This window comes from Echinops telfairi, unplaced genomic scaffold (genome assembly GCF_000313985.2).
Source record: "Echinops telfairi isolate 266 unplaced genomic scaffold, ASM31398v2 ScPeMD7_6;HRSCAF=24_0, whole genome shotgun sequence".
In the NCBI taxonomy this organism is placed as follows: domain Eukaryota; kingdom Metazoa; phylum Chordata; class Mammalia; order Afrosoricida; family Tenrecidae; genus Echinops; species Echinops telfairi.
In genome coordinates, this window is record NW_022103902.1 from 7,898,863 (window position 1) to 7,925,584 (window position 26,722).

At 39.0% G+C, this 26,722-nt stretch overlaps 1 protein-coding gene across 7 annotated transcripts in view; it reads left to right on the forward strand.

Annotated features, from left to right (window-relative positions):
- The window catches only part of BBX (BBX high mobility group box domain containing), a 317,543-nt gene that overhangs the window by 148,252 nt on the left and 142,569 nt on the right, over positions 1 to 26,722 (forward strand). Inside the window, exon 1 of one of the 7 annotated variants that reach the window (XM_045286178.1) lies at positions 23,877 to 23,910. The exons of the other annotated variants lie outside the window; for them this stretch is intronic. The gene's annotated coding sequence lies outside the window, so the exon portion shown is untranslated. Of the gene's footprint in view, positions 1 to 23,876; positions 23,911 to 26,722 lie in introns of those variants that run through there. 7 annotated transcript variants of the gene reach the window in all.

Sequence of the window (26,722 nt, forward strand, 5' to 3'; positions counted from 1 at the left end):
CTTGAGCCCTTGGTAGTAGCTCATTTTTTCCCATCCCTCCCCACTCCCCTCTCCATCATGAACCCTTCATAATTTATAAATTACTATTTTTTTGCCATATCTTACACTGTCCGACGTCTCCCTTCACCCACTTCTCCGCTGTCCATCCCCCAGGGAGGAGGTTATATGTAGATCCTTGTAATCAGTTCCTCTTTTCTACCCTACCTACCCTCCACCCTCGGGTATCGCCACTCTCACCACTGGTCCTGAAGGGATCATCTGTCCTGGATTCTCGGTGTTTCTAGTTCCTATCTGTCCCAGTGTACATCCTCTGGTCTAGCTGGATTTGTAAGGTAAAATTGGGAATCATGATGGGGGAGGAGGGAGGAAGCATTTGGGAACTAGAGGAAAGTTGTATGTTTCATTGTTGCTACACTGCACCCTGACTGGCACATCTCCTCCCCGCAACCCTTCCATAAGGGGATGTCCAATTGCCTACAGATGGACTTTGGGTCTCCACTCCACACTCCCGCTCATTCACAATGATATGATTTTTTGTTCTTTGATGCCTGATACCTGATCCCTTCTCAGTGTACAGAATCTGTATAAGCACAACGATATGTTCTAAAATTTCCATTATTCTCAATGCTATTCATAGTTGGTTTTGGTCCACACACTTGAATGCTTTTACATAGTCAGTAAAACACAGATAAGTAAACATCTTCCTAGTTTTCTCTGCTTTCAGCCCAACGTCCATCTTATATCAGCAATGATAGTATACCTTGTTCTATGTCATTTTCTGAATTGGGCTTGAGTTTTTTCCGTTCCAGGTCCATGTGCTACTACAACCATTGTTGAATTTCTCTAGGGAAATTTTTCTTGCATGTGTTATAGATGATATTCTATAACTTGCACATTCCGTTGGGTCACCATTCTTTGGAATGGATACCTATATGGATCTTGTCTAGTTACTTGGCCAATTCTTCCAAGTTTCTTGGCACAGGTGAGTGAATATTTCCAGTGCTTCATTAGCTTAGTGAAACACTTCTGTTGGCATTTCATGACTTCCTAGAGCTTTGCTTTTCACTCATGCCTTCAATGCAGCTTGGACTTCTTTCTTCAAGACTGTTGGTTCTTGATCATAAGCTACCTCTTTAAATGGTTGGATGTCTACTAGTTTGGGCTACAGTGAGTGTATATTTTTTTCTTCTTCTTTGAATGCTTCCTTCATCTCTCAGTATTTTGTCCATACATCTTTTTATTGTTGAACTTTTTTTAATAATTAAATCATTTTATGGGGGCTTGTACAACTCTTATCACAATCCACACATACATCCATTGTGTCGAGCACTTTTGTACATTTGTTTCCCTCATCATTCTCGAAACATTTGCTTTCTACTTGAGCCCTTGGTATCAGGGTTCACGGGGGAGAGGGGAACAGGGAGTGGGGAGAGGGAAGAAAAAATGAGCTGATACCAAGGGCTCATAGCATCTTTTTAATACGCCAACTTGAGGCTTAAATTTTGTTCTTTATTCTTTCAGCCTCTGTTGAGCTAGTTTTTCCACTTTGGTTTTCTAACTCTTAAGTCTGCACACATTTCACTATAACACTTTGCTGTCTAACTCCAGGACTCCAGGTCTTTGCATATTTTACTATAATATTTTGTTTTCTAACTCCAATTCTTTGTGCATTTCATTATAATACTTTTACTTCTTGAGCTGCCCTTTGAAATGTTCTGTTTAATTCTTTTACTTAATCATTTCTTCTGTATGCTTTAGCTATTCTATGAGTAAGAACAAGTCTCAATATCTTAGGCTATCTACTTTGATCTTTTTCTTCCCGTTTTTTAAAATGCTTTCTCCATGAACTTTTTATATCATCCCACAGCTCATTAGGTGTTCTGTGCAGTGCCTCAAATCTGTTGTTGAGATGGTCTGGAAATTCAGGTGGGATAGACTCCAGGTTGTAATTTTGCCTTTTGTGGACTTGTTTTCTTTTCTTTCTTTCTTTTTTTCTTCAGCTTTATCCTGAACTTTCATTTGAGCAGTTGATGGTCTGTTCCACAGTGAGCTGCTAGTCTGATTGTTGTGACTGATAGTGAGTTTCTCCATCGTGTCTGCGTACAGATACAGTCATTTGATTTCTGTGTATTCCATTAGGGGAAGTCCATGTGTACAGTCCCCATTTGTGTTGTTGCATAAGGCAGGTGCTATGAGCACGCTGTTGGTTTCACAAACTTCTGTCATGCAATCTCTAGCGTCCTTTCTATCACCGAGTGCATAGTTTCCAACCACTGGTCCTTCTTTTTTATTCCTACCTTTGCATTCCAATCACAAATAATAATCCGTGCAGTAGTCAAGAGATCAAAAGATATTTTGCATTAGCTCACTCTGCTGCAGAAGGCCTCTTTTGGGAGGGCTGCCAATCCGCCAGCTGGTTGGTCTTTCATGATTAAACTCAAGAACATAGAATTTACTCATGAGTTGATTAAGGGTGTTTTCTTCTTCCTTAAAACTTTAAAAAATGTACCAGAGATACCTTTTGATTTGCTGTTAAGACTTGCATTTAATTTAGTTAGTTTTCTTCAAGTTGCTGTATTGGTGAAATCATGAATTATATTTCTCTTTTTTTCATTTATACTTTTATGGGGCTTTAGTGACCATTATTGGTATGGTATACCCTTTTGCTGTATTCAGAGCTTACATTTGTGGGAAGGATAAAAGGTAGAAAAATGTAATTTACAGGATTTAAATCTATGCTACTCACTAGGGATTTTACAGTTGAAACTCACTGTCTGTAATTAAGAGTCTACTGATGATGGTGGTGTAGATGTATCTGTAGTGAGCCACAAAAGGAGACTAAGAGTCACAGACTTAAAATAATCATTTAAGACAATAATAGAAAAGGTTAATATTCAAGACAATAATAGAAAAGTTTACGGCTCATGCTGTAGAAATACGGTGTTCAGAGGGAGGAGAGGTTATTTTGAGTCGGGATCATTTTGACCTGCATGGAGAAGGGAAGCGGAAAGATAAGCATTTTAAATAGATGTGCGGGAAAATGGTAAGAGGCAAGAAACCAGCCATGATCTGGGGCTTGGGCTTTGATGACATCTTCCGAAATACATGTAGTGAAAGACCAGATTTTGTGTGTGCAGGTCGAGGGTGAAATAGGAGGACACCAAAAATATTTGGGCTATCCATCAGATTAAAATCTCTGGGTAGACTGTGGAGGCTGGTGATGGGTTTATATACAGAAGTTAAAAGATCTAAGGATGATTACGGACAAATTACTGAAATTAATGTGAAAATGGGAATTATCACTAGAAGTTTCTATAATCATCTCTTGGTGAGGTGGCTTTATGAGTTTGATGGAGGAAAGAAATATGTTAGCTGATGTCCTCTACCCACCGCCAAGTAACTATGTACGACAACATATGTGAAACACTCTGAAAATATTTTTACATTGATTTTCTTTTTTCTTTTCTAACCATCCCTTGAAGTAGTTTGTAGTCTATTTTTAAGATGAGTGAACTCAACCCCCAAATTAGCCAATTAATAGTGGTCAGATTCCACAACCAGGCCTGTCTGACTGCGAAAGCCAAGCTTTTCTGACTCATGAAGCGTGGAATTGCAGAAGAACAGATGGATTTTTTTATCCCAATAATATTAAGTGAATCCAGATTAAGATGATATTCTTGTATATTATATATATACACATGCACTATATCACGCACAGTATACTTGGGAAAGTTTGAAACAGATATTTCTCAACTCTAGTACTCTAGAAAATAATTTTATTCTGATAAGAGAAAAGTCCAGTAAACAAAATTTGGTTTGTGAATGTATTTTATATCAGTTTAAAATGGGTGTAAGAGCCTCTACCAAATAATGTTTTTTTGTGTAATCAAACCAATGTCTCAGTTGCTGAGAATTAAAAACTTATGGGATTAACAGAATTGCGAAGGGAAAAGTTTTAATTCATTTAATTTCCTTTTTTGAAAGTTACCTGAACATTCTTTTTATTTCAATACTTATGAATAAAAATGTTTAATATTATCAGGCTTGTCTGAATTGGTAAGAAATCTAGCAATTTAACAGTGAAGCTTTTTTTTCTAATGGAACTATCATCGTATTGTCATAACTGTAATGATTAATAATTCACAAAATGTAAGTGTATAACACAACGGAAGCCTATTGCTGTCAAGTCAATTCCGACTCGTGTTGTTAGATACCATCAAGTCAGTTCTAACTGGCAGTGCCCCTCCGTACAGCAGAGCGAACCACTGCCCGGTTCTGTGCCACCCTCACCATTGCTCTTCTGCTTGAGCCCTTGTGGAAACCACCCTGGCAGCCCATCCCCTTGAGGACTTTTCTTTGTTCCATCGCCTCTCTATTTCGCCAAGCATGATGCCCTTCTCCAGTGACTGTGCTTTCCTAACAACATGTCCAAAGGACGTGAGGGGGAGTCTCACCATCCTTGCCTTTCTGACTGCTTCTTCCAAGACAGATGTGTTTCTTTTGGGGGGTCAGTCCATTGTACTATCATGGTACTCATAGAGACACCCGATATGATATGAGGGGGCTTCAAAATATTCTCAGACAAATGGAATTAAAGTAAATGGGATTCTTCCATGAACTTTTTGAAGCCCCCTCGTATATAGAAGACACCAACCAAATTGCCCTACTGATAACAATATCCTCTACATTCCCAAAACATTCTTGGAATAACATTGATACTAGCTTCTTTTTATAAATTGTCACTTTTCCCTAAAAGCTAATGTTCCCCCAAATGTGGTTAACCTAGGAATGTTTGTGGGTTGTCTTCTGGTTAAGAGAAGTTTATGTAGACAACTTGGATAGTTGATTCCTCATTGAGCTACTAATTGGAAGCCTTTCTTTATGGACACGCTCTTTGGACTTGTTTTCCTGATGGATCCCAGTGTGGTATCTCTTTTTGTCTAACCTGTGTTTTCTTTAGCAAGTTTTAGGTTTACAAATAAGAAGCAGCTGTCTGAAATATGTTCATTGACTCAGCTGAGTGTCGGTAGTGGCCCAACAAAAGTTATTTGATTTTGGTAGTATAAAGAAATCAAAATAAGCATTCAGATTGGATTTTGGCTGCTGTAATAAGAACTTCTGTCTGCAACTTGAAGATTCAACATTCAAGCGTAGCATATTCATATGTTGAAATTTGGAGCAATTTGCACCTAAATATCATTGAGACTGTTAATAACAGGACTTGAGTGCCCAAACCCAAAGTTATTTTTAGCTTTCTTTTGATTCTCAAAGGAAAAGATTAACATATTTAACTCAAGATTAGTGTGAAATATTTTAATATTTTTAAAAACATCTCAATATGTTTCAAAAGGGGAAAAAATTATAATTTTATGTGCTATTTGATAAAACAAGATGATTACTTTAGTTCACCAAAGAAAATAAATTCTAATAGACCAGGTAAGAACATACAGATTTAGAATGATCCAAAATTTTTAGGAACTGTAAAGTATCATGCAGCCACGTAAAACTATTCACACATTTTATTAGGTCCATATAGCACAGCAAGCTGATTATCTCCTTGACAAACTACTAAAGAAAATATTTAAAGAGCAAAAGAGTGTTGATAAATCTCTGACATAACTAAATGTTCTTAATAGAAGAATCTGTTGAAAGAATAAATCTCACCAAATTTTGAAATGCAAATAAATTTTAAAATTCTATTCTCAGAAATACTTTTCAGAATCATGTATTCTCAATTTCTTCTTGAACCGCTCCACCTCTGATAACTCTATCATGGTTGTGGAAAGCCCTTAGCACCACACCATAACCAGTGATGAAGTTCACTAAAATTGACTAAGTTGAAAATCCTACCTTTGTATGGTGACTTTTATATGAGGTCCAAGGTCTTGAATAATATATTGAACATTAGAGCTCCCCAAATGTAAAATAAATACATTAATTACTTTTATGCTCTTATATAACTCTTAGTACACAGCGGTCATTTTAGAAAGTTTGCTCTCTCCACCACATCACAAGCTGAAAAATTAGTGAGAGGATTTGACCTATTAGTAGAAATGACCTAACTACTTTAGACGTAATGATGTTATTGCATCAATCCCAGCTCATAGCTGCCCTATGTGACTGAGTAGCATTACCCCATAGAGTTTCCTCAACTTCACTCTTTACAGAAGCAGGTTGTCAGGTTTTCTCTCCCAGAACCCCCTGGGTGGGTTTGAACCACTAACCATTTGGTTAGCAGCAGAATACAATATATTTTCTTCACCAAATATAAACTGCCAGACAAAATAAATTGGTGTTAATCCAGGAACTCTAAATTTTAATGAAACTTAAAAAAAAATTTTAGTGAAATGTTTTTTTAGTAATATAGCATAATTACATGAATCGTTATATTCAGCTCAACTTCAAACTTTTCAATTGGTTGCCAACTTTACTTAACGGAAGGTAGAAACTGTTGTCCTTGCCAGTTCCTTATCCTGGGTAGTCCCTTAAGTAAAATAGGAACTGGAGTTTGAAGTTGAGTAGGCTGAAAAGGTAGCTGGGCACAGCATATGAATAAGAGTGTACATAATGTGTATCTGTGAGTGTCATAGTCCATTGAAATGTGGCTTGAAGGAGCCAGCACGCTTTCCTTGAGAATATTTCTCCTGCATTATTTTAGCCTTTTTTCCAAGGATGACATAGCAGTGAGTGGTCAGTATATTTTGAATGCGGATTGACCATTGACTTTTTATAACATAAACACTGTTTATATTTTCTGCTGTCAGTGATTTGCCATGTATTTTCTATTTTTAAACCTGAAATGAGTAAACTTCAGTTGTCTTCAGAAATGTTGATTTTCAAACTTGCTCAACGCTGAATGAAAAACCAAAACCTTATGGATAATTTTGTACTAGTTCCAGCTTGTTCTCCGTGAATAAGCTCTGAGGCCGTGAGCAAATTTCTTAATTTGAATCTGGATTTTCTATTCATTCAATGAGGAAGCTAATGAGGCTACTCTCTAAAGTTTGTTTCAAGTCTGGAATATTGTGATTTTGTCATTCAATTGAGAAGTAGGGGTTCAAAATAAATATAAGAATATATTTTTTAAAATCCCTAAACCAAGTCAGATGAGGTTAATAAGGAAAAGAGTTCCAGACTTAGTGAGTTTTCAGCAGAATTTTGAGGGGGGAGGAAAGAGCACAAGTGGGGGTGAAAAGAACATTTCTTATAGTAGAAATGGTATGAGGAGTTCCACAATAGCAAAACTTTGTATGGGGTGTATTGCCAATGAGATTTGCTTAATGGGGACAAAGAGTTTTTCCTGGGGCATGATAGTGAATGTTTATATCCTATATCGACAAGGTCAAAATTTCTGATAAAATCTGTTTTTAGTAAGACTTCCTTTGACATTTTTAAAAAACCCAATAGTTTTGTTTTAACATCTCCCCCATTAAGACCACAGAAATCATATTATTTATTTCCTTTTTAATTAGTAAACTTTTCTCACAAAATTCAGAGTATAGCTAAAAGTTAAAACTGTCAGCCTGTTGAATAATAAAAATACAATATTGCTGACTAAGATGAAATCTTCCTACTTAGAAATTGCTCTCTATAAAGAGATATCAAGATCACATTAGTAAGATCCATTCCAATTTTTCTTTAGAAATGTGTCTTATCCTAGATCACATTATAGTCTATTACAAACTCTTTTGAAATTTAGTATAGCATGCTACTTACTGAGCTACTTTTTAAAAGTAAGAAGCCTACTTTGGAGAGAGAAATTTCATAATGTCTAAACATATACCTTTTCTACTTTGGGAAGTTATTTTGCCTATCTAAAAAGCTCATAAAAAAATTACTGCCTTCTGATTAATGCTGACTCATAGAGACTATAAGACAGAGTTGAAATGCCCTTATGAGTTTCTGAGACTATAACTGCTTACAAGTATAGAAAGCCCCTTCTTTCTCCCTAAGAGCTGCTGATGGTTTTGAACTGCTGACCTTGTAAATCACAGCCCAGTGTGCAAGCTTTCCACCACCAGTGATCCCTGAGAAGGCTCAGAGAGGAGCTTATATAACGAGTGGGGTTCTTCAGCGGTTGTCTTCAAATACTTTATTTATGTTGGAGGACAGAAACGAACTAATTCCAGAGCAGTTGGTCCACAAAATGTAAAGCTAATCACTCTCTTTAGAAAGAAAAATTCTTCAAACTTCTATATTTGACTCAAACACTTTTGTTTGTTTGTTTTTAATTTGGTTCTTTTTTTTTAAAAGTCATTTTATTGGGGGCTCATACAACTCATCACAATCCATACATCAATTGTATAAAGCACATTTGTACATTTGTTACCCTCATTCTTTTTAAAATTATTTTATTGAGGGCTTGTACAATTCTTATCACAGTCCATACATACATCCATTGAGTCAAGCACATATGTACACCTGTTGCCCTCATCAATTTCAAAACATTTGCCCTCTACTTTAGCCCTCAATATCATTTGCTCATTTTCCCCCTCCCTCCCCATCCCCTCTTCCTCCTGAACCTTTCATAATTCATAAATTATTATAGTTTTGTCATAAGTTACACTGATGTCTCCCTCCGCCCTCTTCTCTGCTGTCCATCCCCCATGGAGGAGGCTATACTTAGATTCTTGTCATTGGTTCCCCCCTTCTACCCCACATTCCCTTCACCCTCCAGGCCTTGCCCCTCTCACCACTGGTCCTGAAGGAGTCATCTGTCCTGGATTCCCTGTGTTTCAAGTTGCTATCTGTACCAATGTGCATCCTCTGGTCTAGCCAGATTTGCAAGGCAGAATTGGGATCATGATATTGGGGGGGAGGAAGCATTAAAGAACTAGAGGAAAGTTATATGTTTCATCGTTGTGACCCAAACTTTTAATAGTCTTCTTGAAAATAAATATTTCAGGCCAAAAAAGTCTGTCAGTAAATGCTTTCCTCGCCTTAAAATTTGGAAATAAGTGTTGATAGAGGCCAGAAAATGAGACATTCTTGTTTGATTTTTTTTTAGATAACCTGATTAGATAACTGATATTAAAAGCTGTGTTTGTTGATTACACTTGATTCTTTTAATGAGCCAGTCATGCCTTTCATCCAAAGGTCACATGTGACTGTTCTAACAAATACTTTAATTTATAAGTATAACCCTTTCAATTTTTCACAGATTATTCCAGGTTTCCAGTAGAATCCCCCCAAAAGGTCCTATGTATTGATTTTGAAACGTGTATGTCATTTTGAAAGTTTCACATTGGAAACATTCATGCTAGTAATGGCTTTGAGACTCTTGACATTTGGCTGGATGTCTTTGATCCTGGTGTGCGGCTGCCAGTGCCGGGGAAGGCATTGCGGAGTGTGATGCAAAGAATTGCTTTGACTCACCCTCTTCCTCTGGCAGCCGTTGCAGCCTGCCGGCAGCCATTCCAAATCTGGGAACTCAACTGTTTGAAAGCTGCTTTTCTTAGGCTCCCACAGCAGTTTGTATAGAGGAGGAGCCAACGTAAGATGTCTACAGAGACTTTCTCAAAAGCAATTCACTTATAACCGACAAAGAGCCCCTTTTAGCTTGGGTCCCGTCATTATGCTCCTTGGGCTTCTGTTAGAGCTTTTGCTGAAGTCGTTTAGAGACAGGCCTGATAAGTTTTCTGGGTTGAAGTGTTCTTTTAGCAAATAGAGCCTTAAAATAATTTTAGTCGGGAAGGGCTTTTTCCAGGGCAGATGGAAGGAACCCGAAATTCTCTAGTGCGGTGATAGAGCCAAAGCATGCTCCAGCTTAGAGTCAATTCTCAAATCCAAGTTTTCATACTGTTACTTTTGTGTGCATTTTCTTTGTCAGAATATGGTCTGATGAATATAAACTGCGGAAATAAATCATAAAATAATAGCATAGAACACCTTTGAACCACAGTTTAAAGTTAGTTAAAATAAAAATATCAACTGCCTGGCACTTTACCAGAAGACCTAAAATAAAAGTTTAGAATTGGTTCAGAGCTTACCAAAAAAGACTTGTTTAAAAGAGTTGTGTGGATACTTATTCTTTGAGGCGAGGGGAGGTAAAAAAGATGATGGCTTTGAAATAAAAATTCGGGCCTTTTCACTTCAGAACAGGGTCAGTGTGTGAACCTTCTGTGCACCTTTTAAGAGAGCAGGGTCCCCTAACAGGAGGAAGGACAACATTGGTGGAACATTAACAGGCCTTTTTCCTGAGTAAACATGAAAGGTCCCAATTTTAGTGCCTGGTGGGTCTGCTTACTGGTTTCCTAAGCTGCTTATGAGAGTCATTGTCTAGACGCCCTACAGAATCGGCTTCACCTGTACCTGTGCCTTTCCTTCTCTGTCTGTGGAAGCGCTCACTGTTTTAACACCTCTGTCGGCCCCTCCAGCACTCTTGGGAAGCAGTTACCATATAGACCTATTGATTGAAAGCAAGACTGGAACACCGCAAGTAGAATTTTTGGAAACATTCCATTTATATTTGGAGAAGAATAAAGAAGATTGCAATATATTGTTTCAGAGCCAAACGGCATGTATTTTGTACTCTGTCACAAATTAGTTTGATGCACCTGAGCTAGCCAATGACTTTCTAGGCCAGAGGTAGGGAATCTTTTCCTGCCCAGGGCCATTTTGGATATTTACGGCATCGTTCATGGGCCATACTGGACAAACATTTCATTAGCTCACCCCTAATGTGACAGCTAGAACTGTTCTTTTGGGTGAGCTCTGTGATGTGAACTGCTGTGGATGATTTCGAGCACCATAGTTGGCCCTCGGGCCAGATGTTCCCCACCATTGCTCTAGACCTTGGTTTTCCTCATCTGTATGTTGAAGTCAGATCTCAAAGAACTGAGAAATAATCCCATATGTTAAACATGGCACCAGGAACAGGAGAAGAATTACAGTGCTCCCAAGGAACTGGATGGTTGTAACCTGCGGCAAACAACTCTGTTCAGAGTAAAGATTTTGCATAGGACCAGTGAAAGGGTATTGAAAGAAGGAAAGAAAAAAACCCGAAAAACTGATGATTTCTTGTTAATGGAAGTATACAAATATATAGGTAAACAAAAGCTCCTCAAGAGTATTTATAGACCGTGCTTCCAAGCGTAAATGATTGAGTCTGTTGTAACTAGAATATCAATTGTGGATCTCCTCGGATTAAGGCTAACCCCAAATGTTTATCCTGAATTATCAGACTGCTACTATAATTATATAGATGATTATCTCACCCTTTCATTTTGCCTTGCCTATGTCTTTATACCACATAGGCTCTGTTTTATTGTGGTTAAATATACGTAGCAAAATATTTACATTTAAGTAATTTTTTAGTGAACCACTCAATGGCATTGAGTTACAAGTTGTATAACCATCACTACTATGTTCTAAATATTTCTGCCCCTCAAACTGTATGCATTCAGCAGCAGCTCCCCATTGCCTGACTCCACCCCAGCCCCACATAAGACCACTAATATATTTGGCATATTTTAGGCATTTAATTTAAGTGGGATCGTGACCGACTTATTTCACTTAGTGTAATGTTGCCAAGGTTCATCATATACGTAGCAGCTATAAGGATGACATTCTCTTTATGGCTAGATACCATTCCATCACATGTATATGCCATATTTTGTTGATCCATCATCCATTCATTGACCTGTTAATGGACATCTGGGTTGATTTCCGCCACATGGATTGTTTTATTAATTTTATTTTAATTGGTCATCATTTGTATTACTGTCACTCCAGATGGTAAAATAGGACCATAGCAACTCTGCCCATTCAGGAGAATAATACTGCGAAAGGCTTTGCCAGGAAGTCTCCAAAACCAGAAAACCAAGCCCGCTGGCACGGAGTCAATTCTAACTCTTAGTGCCCCCATAGAACAGAGTAGAACTACTCTGTTGAGTATTCGAGACTAAATATCTTTCTCCATGGATTGGCTGGTGGTTTCGAACTGCTGACCTTACGGCCAGTAATCCAGCTCGTAAACCACTACACCATCAGGGATTTCTAAATGCTTGCTGTTGCTTCTTTAGACTAAGTGAGTTTGTTTACATATAATGTAAGGAGACAGTAACAATAATTAGCACCCTGATAAAATGATGCTAAGATTTTATTAGTATCATCTGAAGTGAATGATAAGAATGCATAATGTTCCCGAGGAAGCCAGTTCATAACGTAGATCTCCTTTCTCTGACCTGTGCATACTTCCATGATTGGTCTTGGGACCACTTGGGAAATAATTGTTCCCTGAGTTTGGTGGCAGGGGCACCTTAACTTGTAAGGTGTGTGTTTTGTTTTTGTTAATACATTGTTGTCTTTCAGATCAGAAATTGGTCAGGAAATATGGTAAAATGACTGTTTCCTCAGAGTTGCTTTAAGAAAATTACATTATCTCAAGCTTGTAAGAAAATGGAAGCTTTACAAAATCGCCCACTAGGTGGCACCTTATCATTGTCTTTAGAATCCACCTGCACCATTCTTGACTAGAAAGTATCATTGAAACTACAATCTCTGCTGATGTTTGATCATTCGTGGATCTCTGGAATCATATGAACTTTAAAATATTTAGGATTAAAGGTTTTTATTAGTTTTTCCTTTGTGGGTTTTGCTTTTCAATATTGCTCCCTCATCATGGGCAACATCTGTACAGTATCCTGACATGCTCACCAAGACAGCATGACGTTGGTACCCAGATTAGGAACACCTGTTTTTGTTTTCTTCACTGGTTTACATTGTTCACTTTATAACAGTGTGGAAAACATAGAAATATCTGATCCTTTATTAGACTAGCTATCAACTAGAAAGTAAATCTGCATTTCTGCCAGATGTAGGAAGATGTTATATTTGAGCAGAGAGAGTGAGACAGAGAGATGAAGTCTATTTCAGTTGTTTTCAAAATCCTTTTTGAATTAAGGTTCTGAGAATCAACATTTCTTATCCTGTGGAAGAAGTCTTTATTTGCATTATTTTTCCTAATAATTAAACATTTTGTTCTTTATATTATAGCAAGTACATAAATGCCTTAGTTAATCTCTGATTAGCCTAAAAGTGTTTCAAAAGCTATTGTTTATATGACTACTGGTGGTATAGGTAGGTGCTTTCTTCCTTTAATGTCTTAAATTACTTGTGTTTTAAGCTAAGAAATTAGAAAATAAAATTAACAAAAAGAAAGCTTATTTACAGTCTACTACATATCTATATATATATATATCCACACACTATATGTATTTTTTCAAAAAGAATCTACACTAACTATATCAAATGTAACTGGTTTTGTTTTAAACAGTTCATCTTGGATACATTTTCATGCCAATAAATACATTTTTTATGTGTTCTTTGTCACTATCCATTGTTTTCTAACCTCCCCTATATATCTAATATTTTAGCGTATTTTAACTATTCCTAAATGTTTGAAATACAGACATATTCTTTTACTTCTACCATTTAGTAATGAGGCCACTGAGAGCCCTGGTGCTGCTGTTGGGAAAGCATTGGACTGCAAGCGCTGAGGTTAACTGCTCCATAGGCAGGAGACACAGCTGTCTTCTCCTGCAAAGGTTTTCAGCTTTGGAAACACTGTTTAGATCCACTGTGAGTTTGGATCAACTTGATGGCAGTGGGCTCAGTTTTTTGTTTTTTAGCACCATACCTGGTGTGAGTTGCCATTGGACAATGCCAGAAGTTCAGGCCAGATTTAGAAGAGAACCTGGAACAAGGGATATCATAGCTGATTTCAGAAGGGTCTTGGTTCAAAGCAGAGAGTACCAGAAAGATGTTTACTTGTGTTTCATGGACTACACAAAGGCATTCAACTGTGTGGACTATAATAAACTGTGGATAACCCTGAGAAGAATGGAAATTCAGGAACACTTCATTGTGCTCCTGAGGAACTTGTACATGGATCAAGAGGCAGCTGTGTGAACAGAACAAGGCCATAATACATGGCTTAAAATCAGGAAAGGTGTGTGTCAGGGTTGTATTCGCTCACCATAGTTGTTCAGTCGTTCAATCTGTATGCTGAGAAAGTTATCAGAGAAGCTAGATTATATGAAGAAGAATGCATCATCAGGATTGGAGAAAAACTTATTAACCTGTGGTTTGCAGACAACACAACCTGGTTGAAAATGAAGAGGGATTGAAGCACTTGCTGATGAAGACATAGGAATGTAGCCTTCAGTATGGATTACAACTCAATGCAGGGAAGCCCCAAATCCTCACTACTAGACCAATAGGTAGCATCATAATAAAAGTAGAAAAGGTTGAGGTTGCCAAGGATTTTGTGTTACTTGGATCCACAAACAATGCTCATGGAAGCAGCAGTCAAAAGACATGTTGCAATAGGTAAATCATGTCTAAGACTTCTTTAGAGTTTTGAAAAGCAAGGATATTATTTTGAAGACTACGGTGCACCTGACCCGAGCCATGGTATTTTCCATTGCATCATATGCATGTGAAAGTTGGCGCTGACTAAGGAAGACCATAGCAGAATAGATGATCTGAATTGCATTGTTGGAGAAGAATATTGAAAGTTCCACAGACAACTAAAGTAACAACTGAATCTGTATTGGAAGAAGTAAGGCCTTAGAGGCAAGGATGGGCAAAACTTGATTTTACAGACTTTGGACATATTGTCCGGAGAGACAAGTCCCTGGAGAAGGACATCATGTTTGGCAAACTGGAGGGGCAGTGAAAAAGAAGGCCCTCAAGGAGATGGATCGACACAGTGGCTGCATCAGTGGGCTCAGGCATGGGAACAATTGTGAGGATGGTACAGAATTGTGTAGCCCTTTCTTCAGTATTTCATTGGGTCCCTATGGCACCCAACAACAATAGTGTTGGATGACTTTGTTGCTATTTGGTTATACTAGGTTAACGACTAGTAATTAATACATTTTCCTTCTTTGAGATTTCTTTGAATGTTTAATTAATAATGCAATAATATGGTTAATGTAAGTAAGGCACTACTACTACTATATAACAAGTTTAGACTTCTAAATTGGTTGAATTCTTATAATTGGGCAGATACTATTATTATCCCCTTTATACAAAGAAGAATGCCAAATACAAAGAAGTTACATTACTTGTCCAACGTCAAGTAGGTCATAATCTGTTGTTACAGGGCTATGAATCAGGAACAAAAAACAAGTTCCACATTGTTGACATTTTTGTCAAGCTGCATTGACTACAAAATGGAGTTAAACAGCAGGATAGTATGGGATCATTTTCATTGTCATATTGAAGGGCTTTATTTAAATTTTGAAAGTTAAATTATAATGTAGTTTCATTGAAAATGTCATAATTTTATAGAGATAGCAAGTAGAATAATGGTCTCTGGGGGTACAGTAGGGGTAAAGGGGAGCTGATGTCAAGGAGTTCAAGAAGGGAGAGAATATTTTGAAACTGATTGTGGTAGCAATTGTACAATACTGCCTGATATGATTGAACTATGGAATGATATGATATCTGTATTAGCTCCCAATAAAATGTTTTTTGGGGGACAAAGGAAAATGTCATCATTTGCCATTGGATTGTATTTGTTGAAAACAACGTGAAAGTTATAATGTTCATAATTGATCACAGCCATGCTTAACGTAGCATATGTCTTGTTTTGTGAAGCTGACAAGTGGTGTGTAATTTCTAACTAGTATGGAACTTATAAATCGTGGTACGAATTAGGTATGTGTTATTTAAAATTCAGGATAATGACTTTCCTTGGGCATTGATTCCATTTTTTCCTCATTTTTGTTCCAGGAGGATTTCTCTGAAAGTGTAAGTTCTCCAGATGCATGCATATTTATTTGATCAGCATTATTTATTGCTCGATATGTGCCAGGGACATTAATAGCATCAGGCATACAAAGATAAATAAAATGTGGCCTCTTTAATGGGGTATGTTATGTGGCTAGAAGATACCAGAAACAAAGGGTTATTGTATTGCTTTATTGGCATTAAGGTGGCTTCTTTTTAAAATTTGAAAACAAAGTAACACTGAACAAATATAAAGAAGATGTTAGTACAGTCCAAGCATTAACTCTTCATGCAACCTTGTGCTGGTGGTTCTGTAAAAAGCCTCTTTGGTGTTGGTTCCATTATGCCTGAAATTCCTCCATGGAGTTATTCATTACAAATGTATCCCCCACCCCATCTTTGTTTAAAGAGCATCAGTTTCTCATATTAATTTTATCACCCATTATAATTATGTCATTGGGGCAGTTCACCTGTGGTAACCTGAGAGGAAGTAGGGATCAGAACTGGCATTCTCAATAAAGGACAGCATCTGACAGTAATTAGCAGCTTCTGTGGGGCCAAGCAGTGTAAACGTCAACAAGTAAACTTCCATAAACTTGAAAAAAGTGTCCAACAGCAACATAATTCAAGCCCTCAGACATGCTTTCTGTGGAGCCCATAAGTAGCGGTGTGACCAGGAGACAGTCAAACGCTGACTGTTCAGTCCTGTTTTTGAATGATGGAGAGGCCAAGAGAACAAAACTTCCTCGCCCCAAATTTAAAGGTACTATTGGTCACAAGTTGGGCGGCTAACCAACAAGTCAGTAGTTAGCCACCAATAGCTGTTATGCAGGAGAAAGATCCGGCTTTCTACTCCAGTAAAATTAGTCTCAGGAATTCACAGTGGCAGGTCTACCCTGTGCTAAAGAGTTGCTCTGAGTCAGGCCAACTCAACGGATGGTGTTTTATTGGCCACATGGGGCTGTTTGATTCTTAAGAACTTTTGGGAAAGTTCTTGCAGAACAGAGTTGAAGGATGGTGTAAATAAACTCATTGGGTTTCCTGGGAAAACTAGAGCTAGGTGAGAATTTAGGGCAACTCATTTGCCCCCTTGAGAAGTATTTCTTTCCAAAACAAAGAACCTAGAAATGTACTGACCTTCACAGGCCCAAGATTTCCAAAAAGAAACTTAAGTAGAACAGTTTTTGTAGAAATGAAAACAGCAAGGGTGAATTAGTTTCTTCAAGTGAAACGAGAATGCTGGCTGGCTTTAGATTGATGACAGAGCTTAATTATTCCTGACAGCATAACACAGGCAGTCCCTGGGTTACGTACGAAATCAGTTCCTTTGAGTTAAATTTGTCGGTAAGTCGGAGCAAGTGCATAAAGTTCTGGTTTAGCTTTACTTTCGTGCAAAAAGGAGCCCTGCTGGCATAGTGGGTTAGTCGCTCCTCAGGAGGAAGATGGGGAATTCTACTCCTGTAAAAAGAGTCTTAGAAACGCACAGGGGACAAGAGTTCTACCCTGTCCTGTAGGGTCGCTATGAGTCGGAATCAACTGAATGGTCATGAGTTTGGTTCTGTGGATTTAGTTCAAGGTCCCTTGGTGCTATCAGTTGGACTGCTAACTTCCAGATTGGCTGTTCAAACCCACCAGCTGCTCTAAGGGAGAAAGATAAGGGTGTTGGGTTCCACCTTGGAAATCCAGGGTCACTATGAGTTGGAATTGACTTGATGGCAGTAGGCGTGGTTGGGTATTGAAAGCCCTGGTGGCACCGTGGGCTGGGCTGTTAGTTGCAAGGTCTGTGGTTCATCCCCCACCCACACCACCACCGCCACCCCCCCTCCTCCCAGCCACTGTTGGGGAGAAAGATGAGAAGCTGAGATTATCTTCCCATAAAGATTTACAGTCCCAAAAGCCTTCGGACAAGTCCAACTCTGTCCCATAGACTCATTGTGTCACTGTGAGTTGGAATTGACTTAAGAGTCAGAATTGGCACACAGTGACGATGGGTTTTTCAGTGCAAGAAAAGGCCGAGGGCTTTCCCGTGATTTAGCAGCTGTATGTGCAACAATCAAAGGTGGCTGTGATGAAGAAGTGGTTCAGTCATTTCTAAGTGAGGGCAAACTTACGTAATATTAAAAGGCAAGTTGTCCCTAATTCCACATTATTAATCCCAGTGATTTCGTGTGATATTTTGGCAGAAGATGCAGAAGAAGCCTGGTTTTTATCAGATACTGCTGATGACACTGTTTCCGTAATTTGCAGGAGACCATTTGTGCTTCCATTAGCTTTGATCTTGCTGTACCAGTTTTTCAAAAGGCTTCTTCAGTTACTGACCAGGTTGTACAGAACATGCTGTTCCTGTAGATAAGGGAAACCAAGGTTCAGCTTCCACACTATGGATTTTTAAAATTCTTATATTTACAGTAAAAGAATTATAGGTATGCATTTCTAGATGACCTTTTATTGAACAAGTTGAATCTTTGTTACTGGTCTAAAATTTTTAGAATTGTACTTCACATTTCAGAAGTGACTCATCTGCTTCGCATTGCCCTGTTGACCAGAGGGCCCTAAACTTGAAAAACCAGTATTTCTCATTGTGCTTGCTCATGTTTAAGGGAACATAGTGGCCTTTTGCAGGAAGGAGTCGCAATGTACTCGTTTACTGTACTGTCTTTTAAAGTGATTACTGCCATGATGGTGGTGCTATTAAATAATGTCGTAGTCACATGTTTTAACAAGGTATCTGCTTGGAACTAGGCATGTATATATATAGAGTCATCAACAGAAATTTAAGCTGACATCAGTTTATGACATCAGGATTTTTAGTGATCAGTCATAATGTAGAAAAATATTCAAGCTGCCAGAAAACACCTTAAAAATATAGTGTAGATGAGCCTTGCAAATATTGGGAACTATGTGGGGAAGGAGATTTTGTTAATGTAGTCATAGAGGGAAAAGTCTGTAAAATTTGAAAAAAAAAATTAAAATGTTTTACTTAAGCTTGTTTTTATTTGAATTGTTATGTATCGGTTGTATTTAGAGGCGTGATTCTCATCTGGGGGTTGTATCATGTTCCACTTCCATCCCAGCCCCCAGAAAGTGTTTGGACTTGAGGTCATATTTTTAAAATCACAGTGGTTGGGAATTTGTTGTCTGTTGCGCCAGAGGGTGGGACAGGTGGGAAGGGGGGGGTTGATTATGTATGTTACCTCCACAGTGGGTGCAAGAATTCTGCCTGCTATAGATTATGCTACTCAAGCTACCAAAATCATCCTCACTGAGAATTTCTTCATTAGAGGGATGGAATATCACCATTAATTAAGGGTCAGAATTCCCTCATTGTCACCAAACAATACCAGCAACAAACAAGTAATTCAACTTTCTACCCCGTGGACTCTGAGAATGCACTCCTGATACGTGAAGAAGAAGATACATAGCCACCCACTGCCGCTGAGCTGGTTCCAACGCCCAGCAACTCTCCTAAGGTGTCTGAAGCTGAAAATTGTTACGGGAGCAGATCGCCTCGTTCTCTCCTGCAGTGCCGCTGGTGGGTTTTTAACCTCTGACCTCACAGTTAGCAATCCAACGTGTACCCAACAGCATTTCTACACTTTTATAAGCTGCCTCCAGGTTACGAATGAGACTTGTTTCTTAGTGTGTCTCCAATAATTTGGAAATCATTCGGAACAAGTACATATGGCTCTTATGGCTTTAATGCTAGAGAAGGCTCAAAACCTTTCCCATGATTTAAAAGCCAAAGATGATTATGAAGATTATTGCAATGAAGAATTTGTTGGTTCAGTGGTTTCAACACTAGGACAAATTTACATAACACTAAAGGGCAAATTTACATAACACTAAAGGGCATGTTAGGGTTCCATAGTTGGATGTTCCTAACCAGGGGCTGCCTGCACTACTTTATTACACTCAATTACCTGGTGGACAGTTTCACTCAGTTGCTTGACTGAGGGTAAATTTTATTTCCCCGTCTCACAGTAAAACTAGCAATGGCGCCTGCAGATATAAATTCCTAGCAACGAATACCTGCTGGTCATAAAGTCAGACTAGATCATGGAAGAGACTGCCCACCGCTGCACTTTTTCAAGCATGTTCTCAGTGCTGGCCCTGTAGTCCAACAAGAAATGAAATGGCATAGATTCAGCATCTGTCATGAGAAAACAGTTCAGTGTTGGGAAATCTAAAGGATGATTTGTAGTTATGAAAAAACCAGTCCTTGTGAAATCACGTAAAATTAGCTTTGTTCCTCTTTTTAAAAGGTAGATGTTAAATACATCCATAACGATGATAAGAACATGGGTTAGATGAACGATATTGGAGGAAGGAAAGAAGATTGAAGTTGCCGGGAACCTTCATGTTAAGCCGACCTAGTTTTATGTGAATGAAAAATCCAACTCACTGCCACGGAGTGGATTTTGACTCATAGTAACCCTATGAGACAGAGCAGAACTGCTCCTTTATTTCAAGACTATGAATCCCTATGGGATCAGAAAGCCTGGCTTTCTCCCTGGGGACCCACTGTACCCCTAGAGCTCCATATGGGTGTTTTCTTATCATGCAGGCTTCAGATGATTTCTTAGGACTTCCTGAGTCAGCTCTTTGACCCTTGTCTCCAAGTTTATTCAGCTTTTTCTAGCAAAGTTTATTCACTCATTCAGTCGTCCTTTATTGAATGCATGCTTTGTGGCAGGTATGTTTCAATTAGGGAGTCCTGGTGGCCCTTTACCGAGAGTTTGGAGCCCACTCTGGCTCGACAGGAGAAAGGCCTGGCAGTCGGCTTCCATAAAGATGGCAGCCAAAGGCACTCTACGGGGGCTCTGCTGCTCTGTGTGTCTGTCATCTGGAATTACTGAAAATTGCAGTCCAACAACATGCTTTAATCAAATGGAGAAAACAAATCTGCAAACAAGAAGAATTTCTGCTCAAGGTAATGAGGGCCATAGTAGCTGTATGAATAAGATACTATAGGGTTCTAGAGAACCACTCTACCCAGGTAAATCTGGCCTCTGATCCCAATGTGGAAATCACTTAAGCTACCTGGAATGAAGCAGAATGATGATTCTACTCCCCCACTAGACCCAAAGCATCCGCTAATAAGCTACCTGGTACAAATAGGCCGCAGAATGTCTGAGTTCATTCTTAATTAGGATATGATATGTTGAGACTCTGCCTTAGTTCTGGGTATATGGACAAGGAAAGACTTCGTTTCTTAATACACAAACTGTAATTGCTCCCACAGTAATTGAATTACAGACAAAGGGCTGCTTGCTGTGATTACAGTTAATTTTGAGCAAGTGCAAAACGATGTTACATGATCACAGAGAGGATCAGGAAGAGAAAATGATTTTCCACTGCAGCATATTGATTTGGTACCTCTAGAAGCCTGCTACTTTGTCCTCTAGTACACTAAATTACATGGAAAATACTTGATTTTAAAGAACAACTCTTTGGCTTTCCTTTCTACTTATAAAATAATACATGTCAATTTGAGTACATACAATAAGAAAAGGCATCATGTGAACATTACTTCATATTTAATCAAATATGCATATTTTGATTGATTAATTTTATCATCCAATTTTTGTGCCCTTTGTTATATTATGTATATATATATTTATTCTGCTGCTGCCCCCTCTGTCCTTCATTAGATTTTCCTCCTGATTTCGTGTTGTATTTGTATTTCACACAAATGGTGGGGGTCAGGGTAAGATGAGATGTGGACTGGTACATTTCTGAAATAATTGCTTTATCTGTGTCACCTGAATATCATTAAAATCATTGCCATATGGCAGTAGGAAGCCGTTTTTCAGGGAAACAAAAGTGGCTATTTCACCACAGAAACTTTCAGCTATGCAAGGGTTTCTCTCTAATTCTGAGAAAGCGGCACACATTAATTGCATTATTTGTTTTGATGAGCATTCTCTAATCCTACTTCTGACGATGCTATCCTGATGCTCTGAGTCACGGAAGGTTCACATAATTCCCTGGTGACTGCTCCTTTGAAAAGATGCTAAGCGTTCAAGCTATCAGTCAAGAAAACCAGTACTGACTTTATGGAGGAATCCTAAATGTTAGATTTGGCTTTTGTGGACTATATTTGAACTGTTTGCCTGACCAAATACCGTTAACAGTTCCCCAAAGTCTATCGTCTATTGGCTCTGTATTTTGTGAGTGACCCTTTTCTTAGAGTAATTTTGTTTCATGATTTTGACATTAAATTTTTCCGCTAACAGAAAATGTGGAAAAATTCCAATGGATTTTATTAGATGTAAGGCCCCCCCTTTTTTTTTTACATCGCTGCAGTTTATTTTCTACTGTGATGATGTCTTTGCCCAAGGAGAGGCTGCGCACTGTCTGACAGCACACAGAGAAATTGAGAAAGGGTCGCCAGGTGGTCAGATGGGTGTGCTACTGGGCGAGTTCTTTCAGCCCGGAAGCAGGCAGGGATGTCTCAGGCGACAACAGTTACAGAGCATAAGCAGCTACTCCAGGCCTGTAAGTGAGAACTAATAAGTCACATTGTTAAATTCCAAGGAACATTTTCCCATAGTTGGGAATGGGGCGTCTAACGGAGCCACCAGTGTCAGCCATGAACAATAAGAAATAGGCTTTTCCGAGATGAAAGGAAGATAATGGTATTTGGAATTTGTTCAAGATGAGTAGCTTTGCAATTACAAATATACTTTTAACTGCAGCATTTTGTTATCTATCTTCAAAGGAGAGCTGCTTGCTGATAGACCACATCCTGCCTTTTTATCTATTTCTTCTGATTATGGACAAAGAAAGGGGGAAGAGGGATGCAGCGGTGTAGTAGGGGCATTTCTTTTCCTAGAGTTGTTTTAAAACGTGGGTGATGAATTCAACATTTTACCAAAGTAAAATTGACCCTTGTGGAAATGCAGTTCTAATTCTGTAGCAAGGTCACCACAAATGGCTTCCAGGTGACTTCCTGCCACGTCAGTAGCAGAGAGCAACGACGTAATCAGTAGCGAAGCTGTAGAATGGAAAGTAGGAATTTATAAGCTGTAGAAGCCAGCGTGTTACATAGATTGACAGGAAACTGCCAGACTCAAGAAGCAAATTTTCAGGAACTAGGAAACCCATCTGACGGGCTGATATCCAACAGAGTGAAGACCTTGATTTGTCAGTTTGGCAAGTTCCTCTGGTTGTTGGAATCAGCATAAAGCGATCTTGATATCTGCTTAACCTGAGAGTGTTTAATCAGGTGCTCACTGTAAGGCATATTGAAGTAGGGGCATGGTTTGTGATTTGGGGCCGCGTTCGGCTAGTGGCGTGTCATATTTGAATTGACCAAGCAGGATTATTTTCTAAATGAAACTGAAGAAAGGAAACGAGGGGAAACTATCCAGGATTAAAAGAAGGCTCCCGTCAAAAGTTTGCTGAAAATTACCTATAAAAGATACACCATTTTTCTTCATCAGCCCCTGCCAGAGATGATGCATCTGGAAGAGGATCAGGCAGGTTATCCCGGAATGAGTAATGGACCCTGATTTCCACATTGCTTCGTGCTTACTATCTGCCATAAGCAATGTCTTACAGAATTCTCCTTGAGCCTCAGAGCACTTTGACTAATGTTTGGGAACAAGTCCCGATAACCACAGAATTTTTCCTTCAACGCTTCTGATTTTTGTCTTTATTGATTTCCAGTGAAAACTCTCAATGGAGGTTTTCTGCATCTCTGTTTTGTGACCATGAGGTTTTTTGTTGATAGGTATTTGCAGGAATGTTTTCCTTCCAAATAGCAGAGCATCTGGAAGACTGCAAATGGCACTCAAACAGAACATCCCTGCCTGTTACATTCTGCAGCAGCGTCTCTCGTAAGGATAATAGAATGAAATTGCCCTTTAGACGCCTTTCCTGTAGTTATCCAGTTTGTCTCAGAAGCTGGAGCAGGGTAGAAGAAAGAAACCACGTAAAGGGTCTTTCTCTCGCTGTAAATATATCTGCACATTTTGGCTTTTAAAAACATCAGTTTACTATTAGTTGCATGCTGCTTTACTCATAGTGCACATTCACAGTAATCTCCGGGCTGTAATTTTGGTGTGTGTATATCTGTTTCCTCAGCTTGGTTCCAACCATAGTGATCCTATATATAACCGAAGGAATCACCACCCAGTCCCCACGATTTGTTCACCGCAAGCACGCTTGGTAGGTATGTTGGAAAGCAGTGAGAAGAATGATTACACAGCAGCATAGGATGGTAGTTGGACCACCTGAGTAGAATCCTGGTTTTACAACTTACTAGCTTTCCTAACTTGGAAACTTGAGCAAGTTCCAATCTACCTCAGTTGCTTTATCTGTGTCATACGATTCAAATTATGGATATGGTTTCTGGTTTCTGCTTCATACACTTTTGAGGATCAAATGAATTAATGCCTTAAAACACTTAGAAAGTGCTTGGTACATAGTAACTAAAGAAGGGGAATAAAAATGAAAAGCATATCTAGTCTTACTATTTTCTGTGCTTTGTTGTAGATGAAAATACAAATTTTAGTACTAAGTCTGCCCTCCCGCTTTACAATAAGAACTTGGTATATTAGATCGAAAGCACTAATGTTTCTGATAAGGACATGCCTGTTTGGTTATTTTGTTTTGTTTTAACATTTTATTGTCAATTGATTGAAGGTTTTCAGAGTAGATTGATTTTCCATTCAACAATTAATACACATTTTGCTTTATGTCATTGATTGCAATCCCCAGAGTGGAGCAATCACTAATCCCACTTACTCCCTGTGTTGCCCAAGTGTGGGGCCCAGCCTCCACAACCAAGTTACTCCAAGGGAGCGGTTATGTAATTGAGGGGGACATTAAAGAGACATCAGACAAGATAAAGCATGCCAGGGCTCACCTCTTTCATGTCAACCGGAACCAGAATGAGGCAGTAATGTATTCTGACCCGAGCATATAACCTGGGCGTGCAAACCACAGTAAGCACATATGTGACAGCAAGGGGTTGTATTAGAGCAGTGCTTCTCAACCTTCCTAACGCCGCAACCCTTTAATATAGTTCCTCATGTGTGGTGACCCCCCCCAACAATGAAAGTATCTTCATTGCTACTTCATAACTATAATTTTGCTGCTGTTATGAATTGGGCGACCCCTGTGAAAGGATCGTTCGACACCCCAAAGGGGTCGCGACCTACAGGTCAAGAACCACTGTATTAGAGGGATACATTTAACGTGAGGGGGAGGAGTGAGGGGTAAACATGCAATAGAAAGATGGAGTACTAGAGGCATACATGTGACAAGAAGGCACATACATAACAAGATGGGTGGAGTCTAGAGTCGAGAAGGCAGCTTATCCTTTGTGGCTTCTGAGCTGCCTTGACCTTAGGTGTCTTGGAGGTCTTCTCCAGGTGAATAATTTGTCATCCTTAGCAGAAGCGGGTGGGTCAGACAATAGGGTCTGATGGCAGACCACCTTTAGGTACATAGCCTTCAAGCAGTTGGACTTCACGCACATATAGTAGCAGCCATGTGCTTACATATAGCACCTTAAAATTGGCATTATTACACAGGAGACATATCACGGGGAGTAACGTTTACTTAGAGAATGTGACTGCAACATATCTCCAACCTATGAATGTGCTCCCTCTATAGGAGCCCGGTCTCCCAGACTCCTTAACTTGGGAATGTAGAGAATTTGTCCGCATACTCTCTCTTCCAGGTTCTGTTTGCCCACACCTAACTTATCTGAGCCTTATCCTTGGGTAAATGCTGTCATTTTCATCATAAAGAGTTGATTATTCTAAGGTGTGAGGACCCTCCTCATGTTACTGTTCCCTTATAGACCTGTTTATTAATTGACTGAACATTGAGTCATGGGCTTGAGTTCATTTCCAGGCCTGCAGGGTGACAAAGGGCCATAATTTCAGGAGTTCCACCAGTCTCCGTGTGTGACCAGTAAGCAAGTGTTATTGTTGATTGCGTCACGATGTGACATTCTTTACAGCTTTTTTAATACTAGATATAACATATGACAAATGAATATAAACTGTAGTAATTTTTGGATTGAAGAACTTTATGTTAACTTAAAAGATAGGTGTTGAAAGAAAGTAACAAGCATTTACTGGACTTGGCAGTGCTAATAATTAAGTACTTCCATCGGTCAAGGGAAGACCTCTTTTGTGTCAGGTAGTCATGGGCCCGTTTGTAATTCCCCATTCATCTTCCCATCATGAAAGAGCTCTTCGGTGTTCCAGCTAGTTCACTTCTTGGCACAGGGATGGAATGGATTAATGTCAAAGGGCCAGGATTTCAAGGCCCAAGTTTGGCCACATTTGGTACCTGTCTGAGGTACATCCTGTGATCCTGAGATGCTCCAGTGTCATAGGCAGAGTTTTATTATAGATATGGCTCTTGTGGTTCATAATTAATGCAAAGGTGAAGCAGTTTAATCCTACCCAACCCATTAGGTTTTTGAACCTCCTAGTTTCTGATAGTTTAACGTCCCCATCATAAATTGTACACTAAATTATTCATAAGGTAAAAATGTTACAGTAAGACCTCCCGAGCCTTACTTTAAAGCCATTAGAAATTGTTTAACTTTTTGTTTCTAACTCAAAACCAAAATGAAACAAAAAAATATCTCACTACCATGACTTGATTCCTATTTAAAATGACCATACAAGACAAGGCAGAAAGCCTCTGGGTTTCTGAGACTGTAACTGACAGAGAGTAGAAAGCCTCAACTTTCACCCACAGAGCAGCTGGTGGTTCAAACTGCTGCTCTTGTGGTTAGCAGCCCAACACTACCAAGCAACACTACACAACCAAGGCTACTTCATGTTATGTATTTGGTTAGAAACCATGAGGTTGGTAGTTCAAGCCCACCAGCCTCTGGGATAAAGATGTACAGCCTCAATTGGAATTGACTCGACTGCACTCCATATTCTTTGAAGAAAGGGGGAAAATAGAGAAATAAATAAATGACCACAGACACAATGCTTTTCCGTGTATG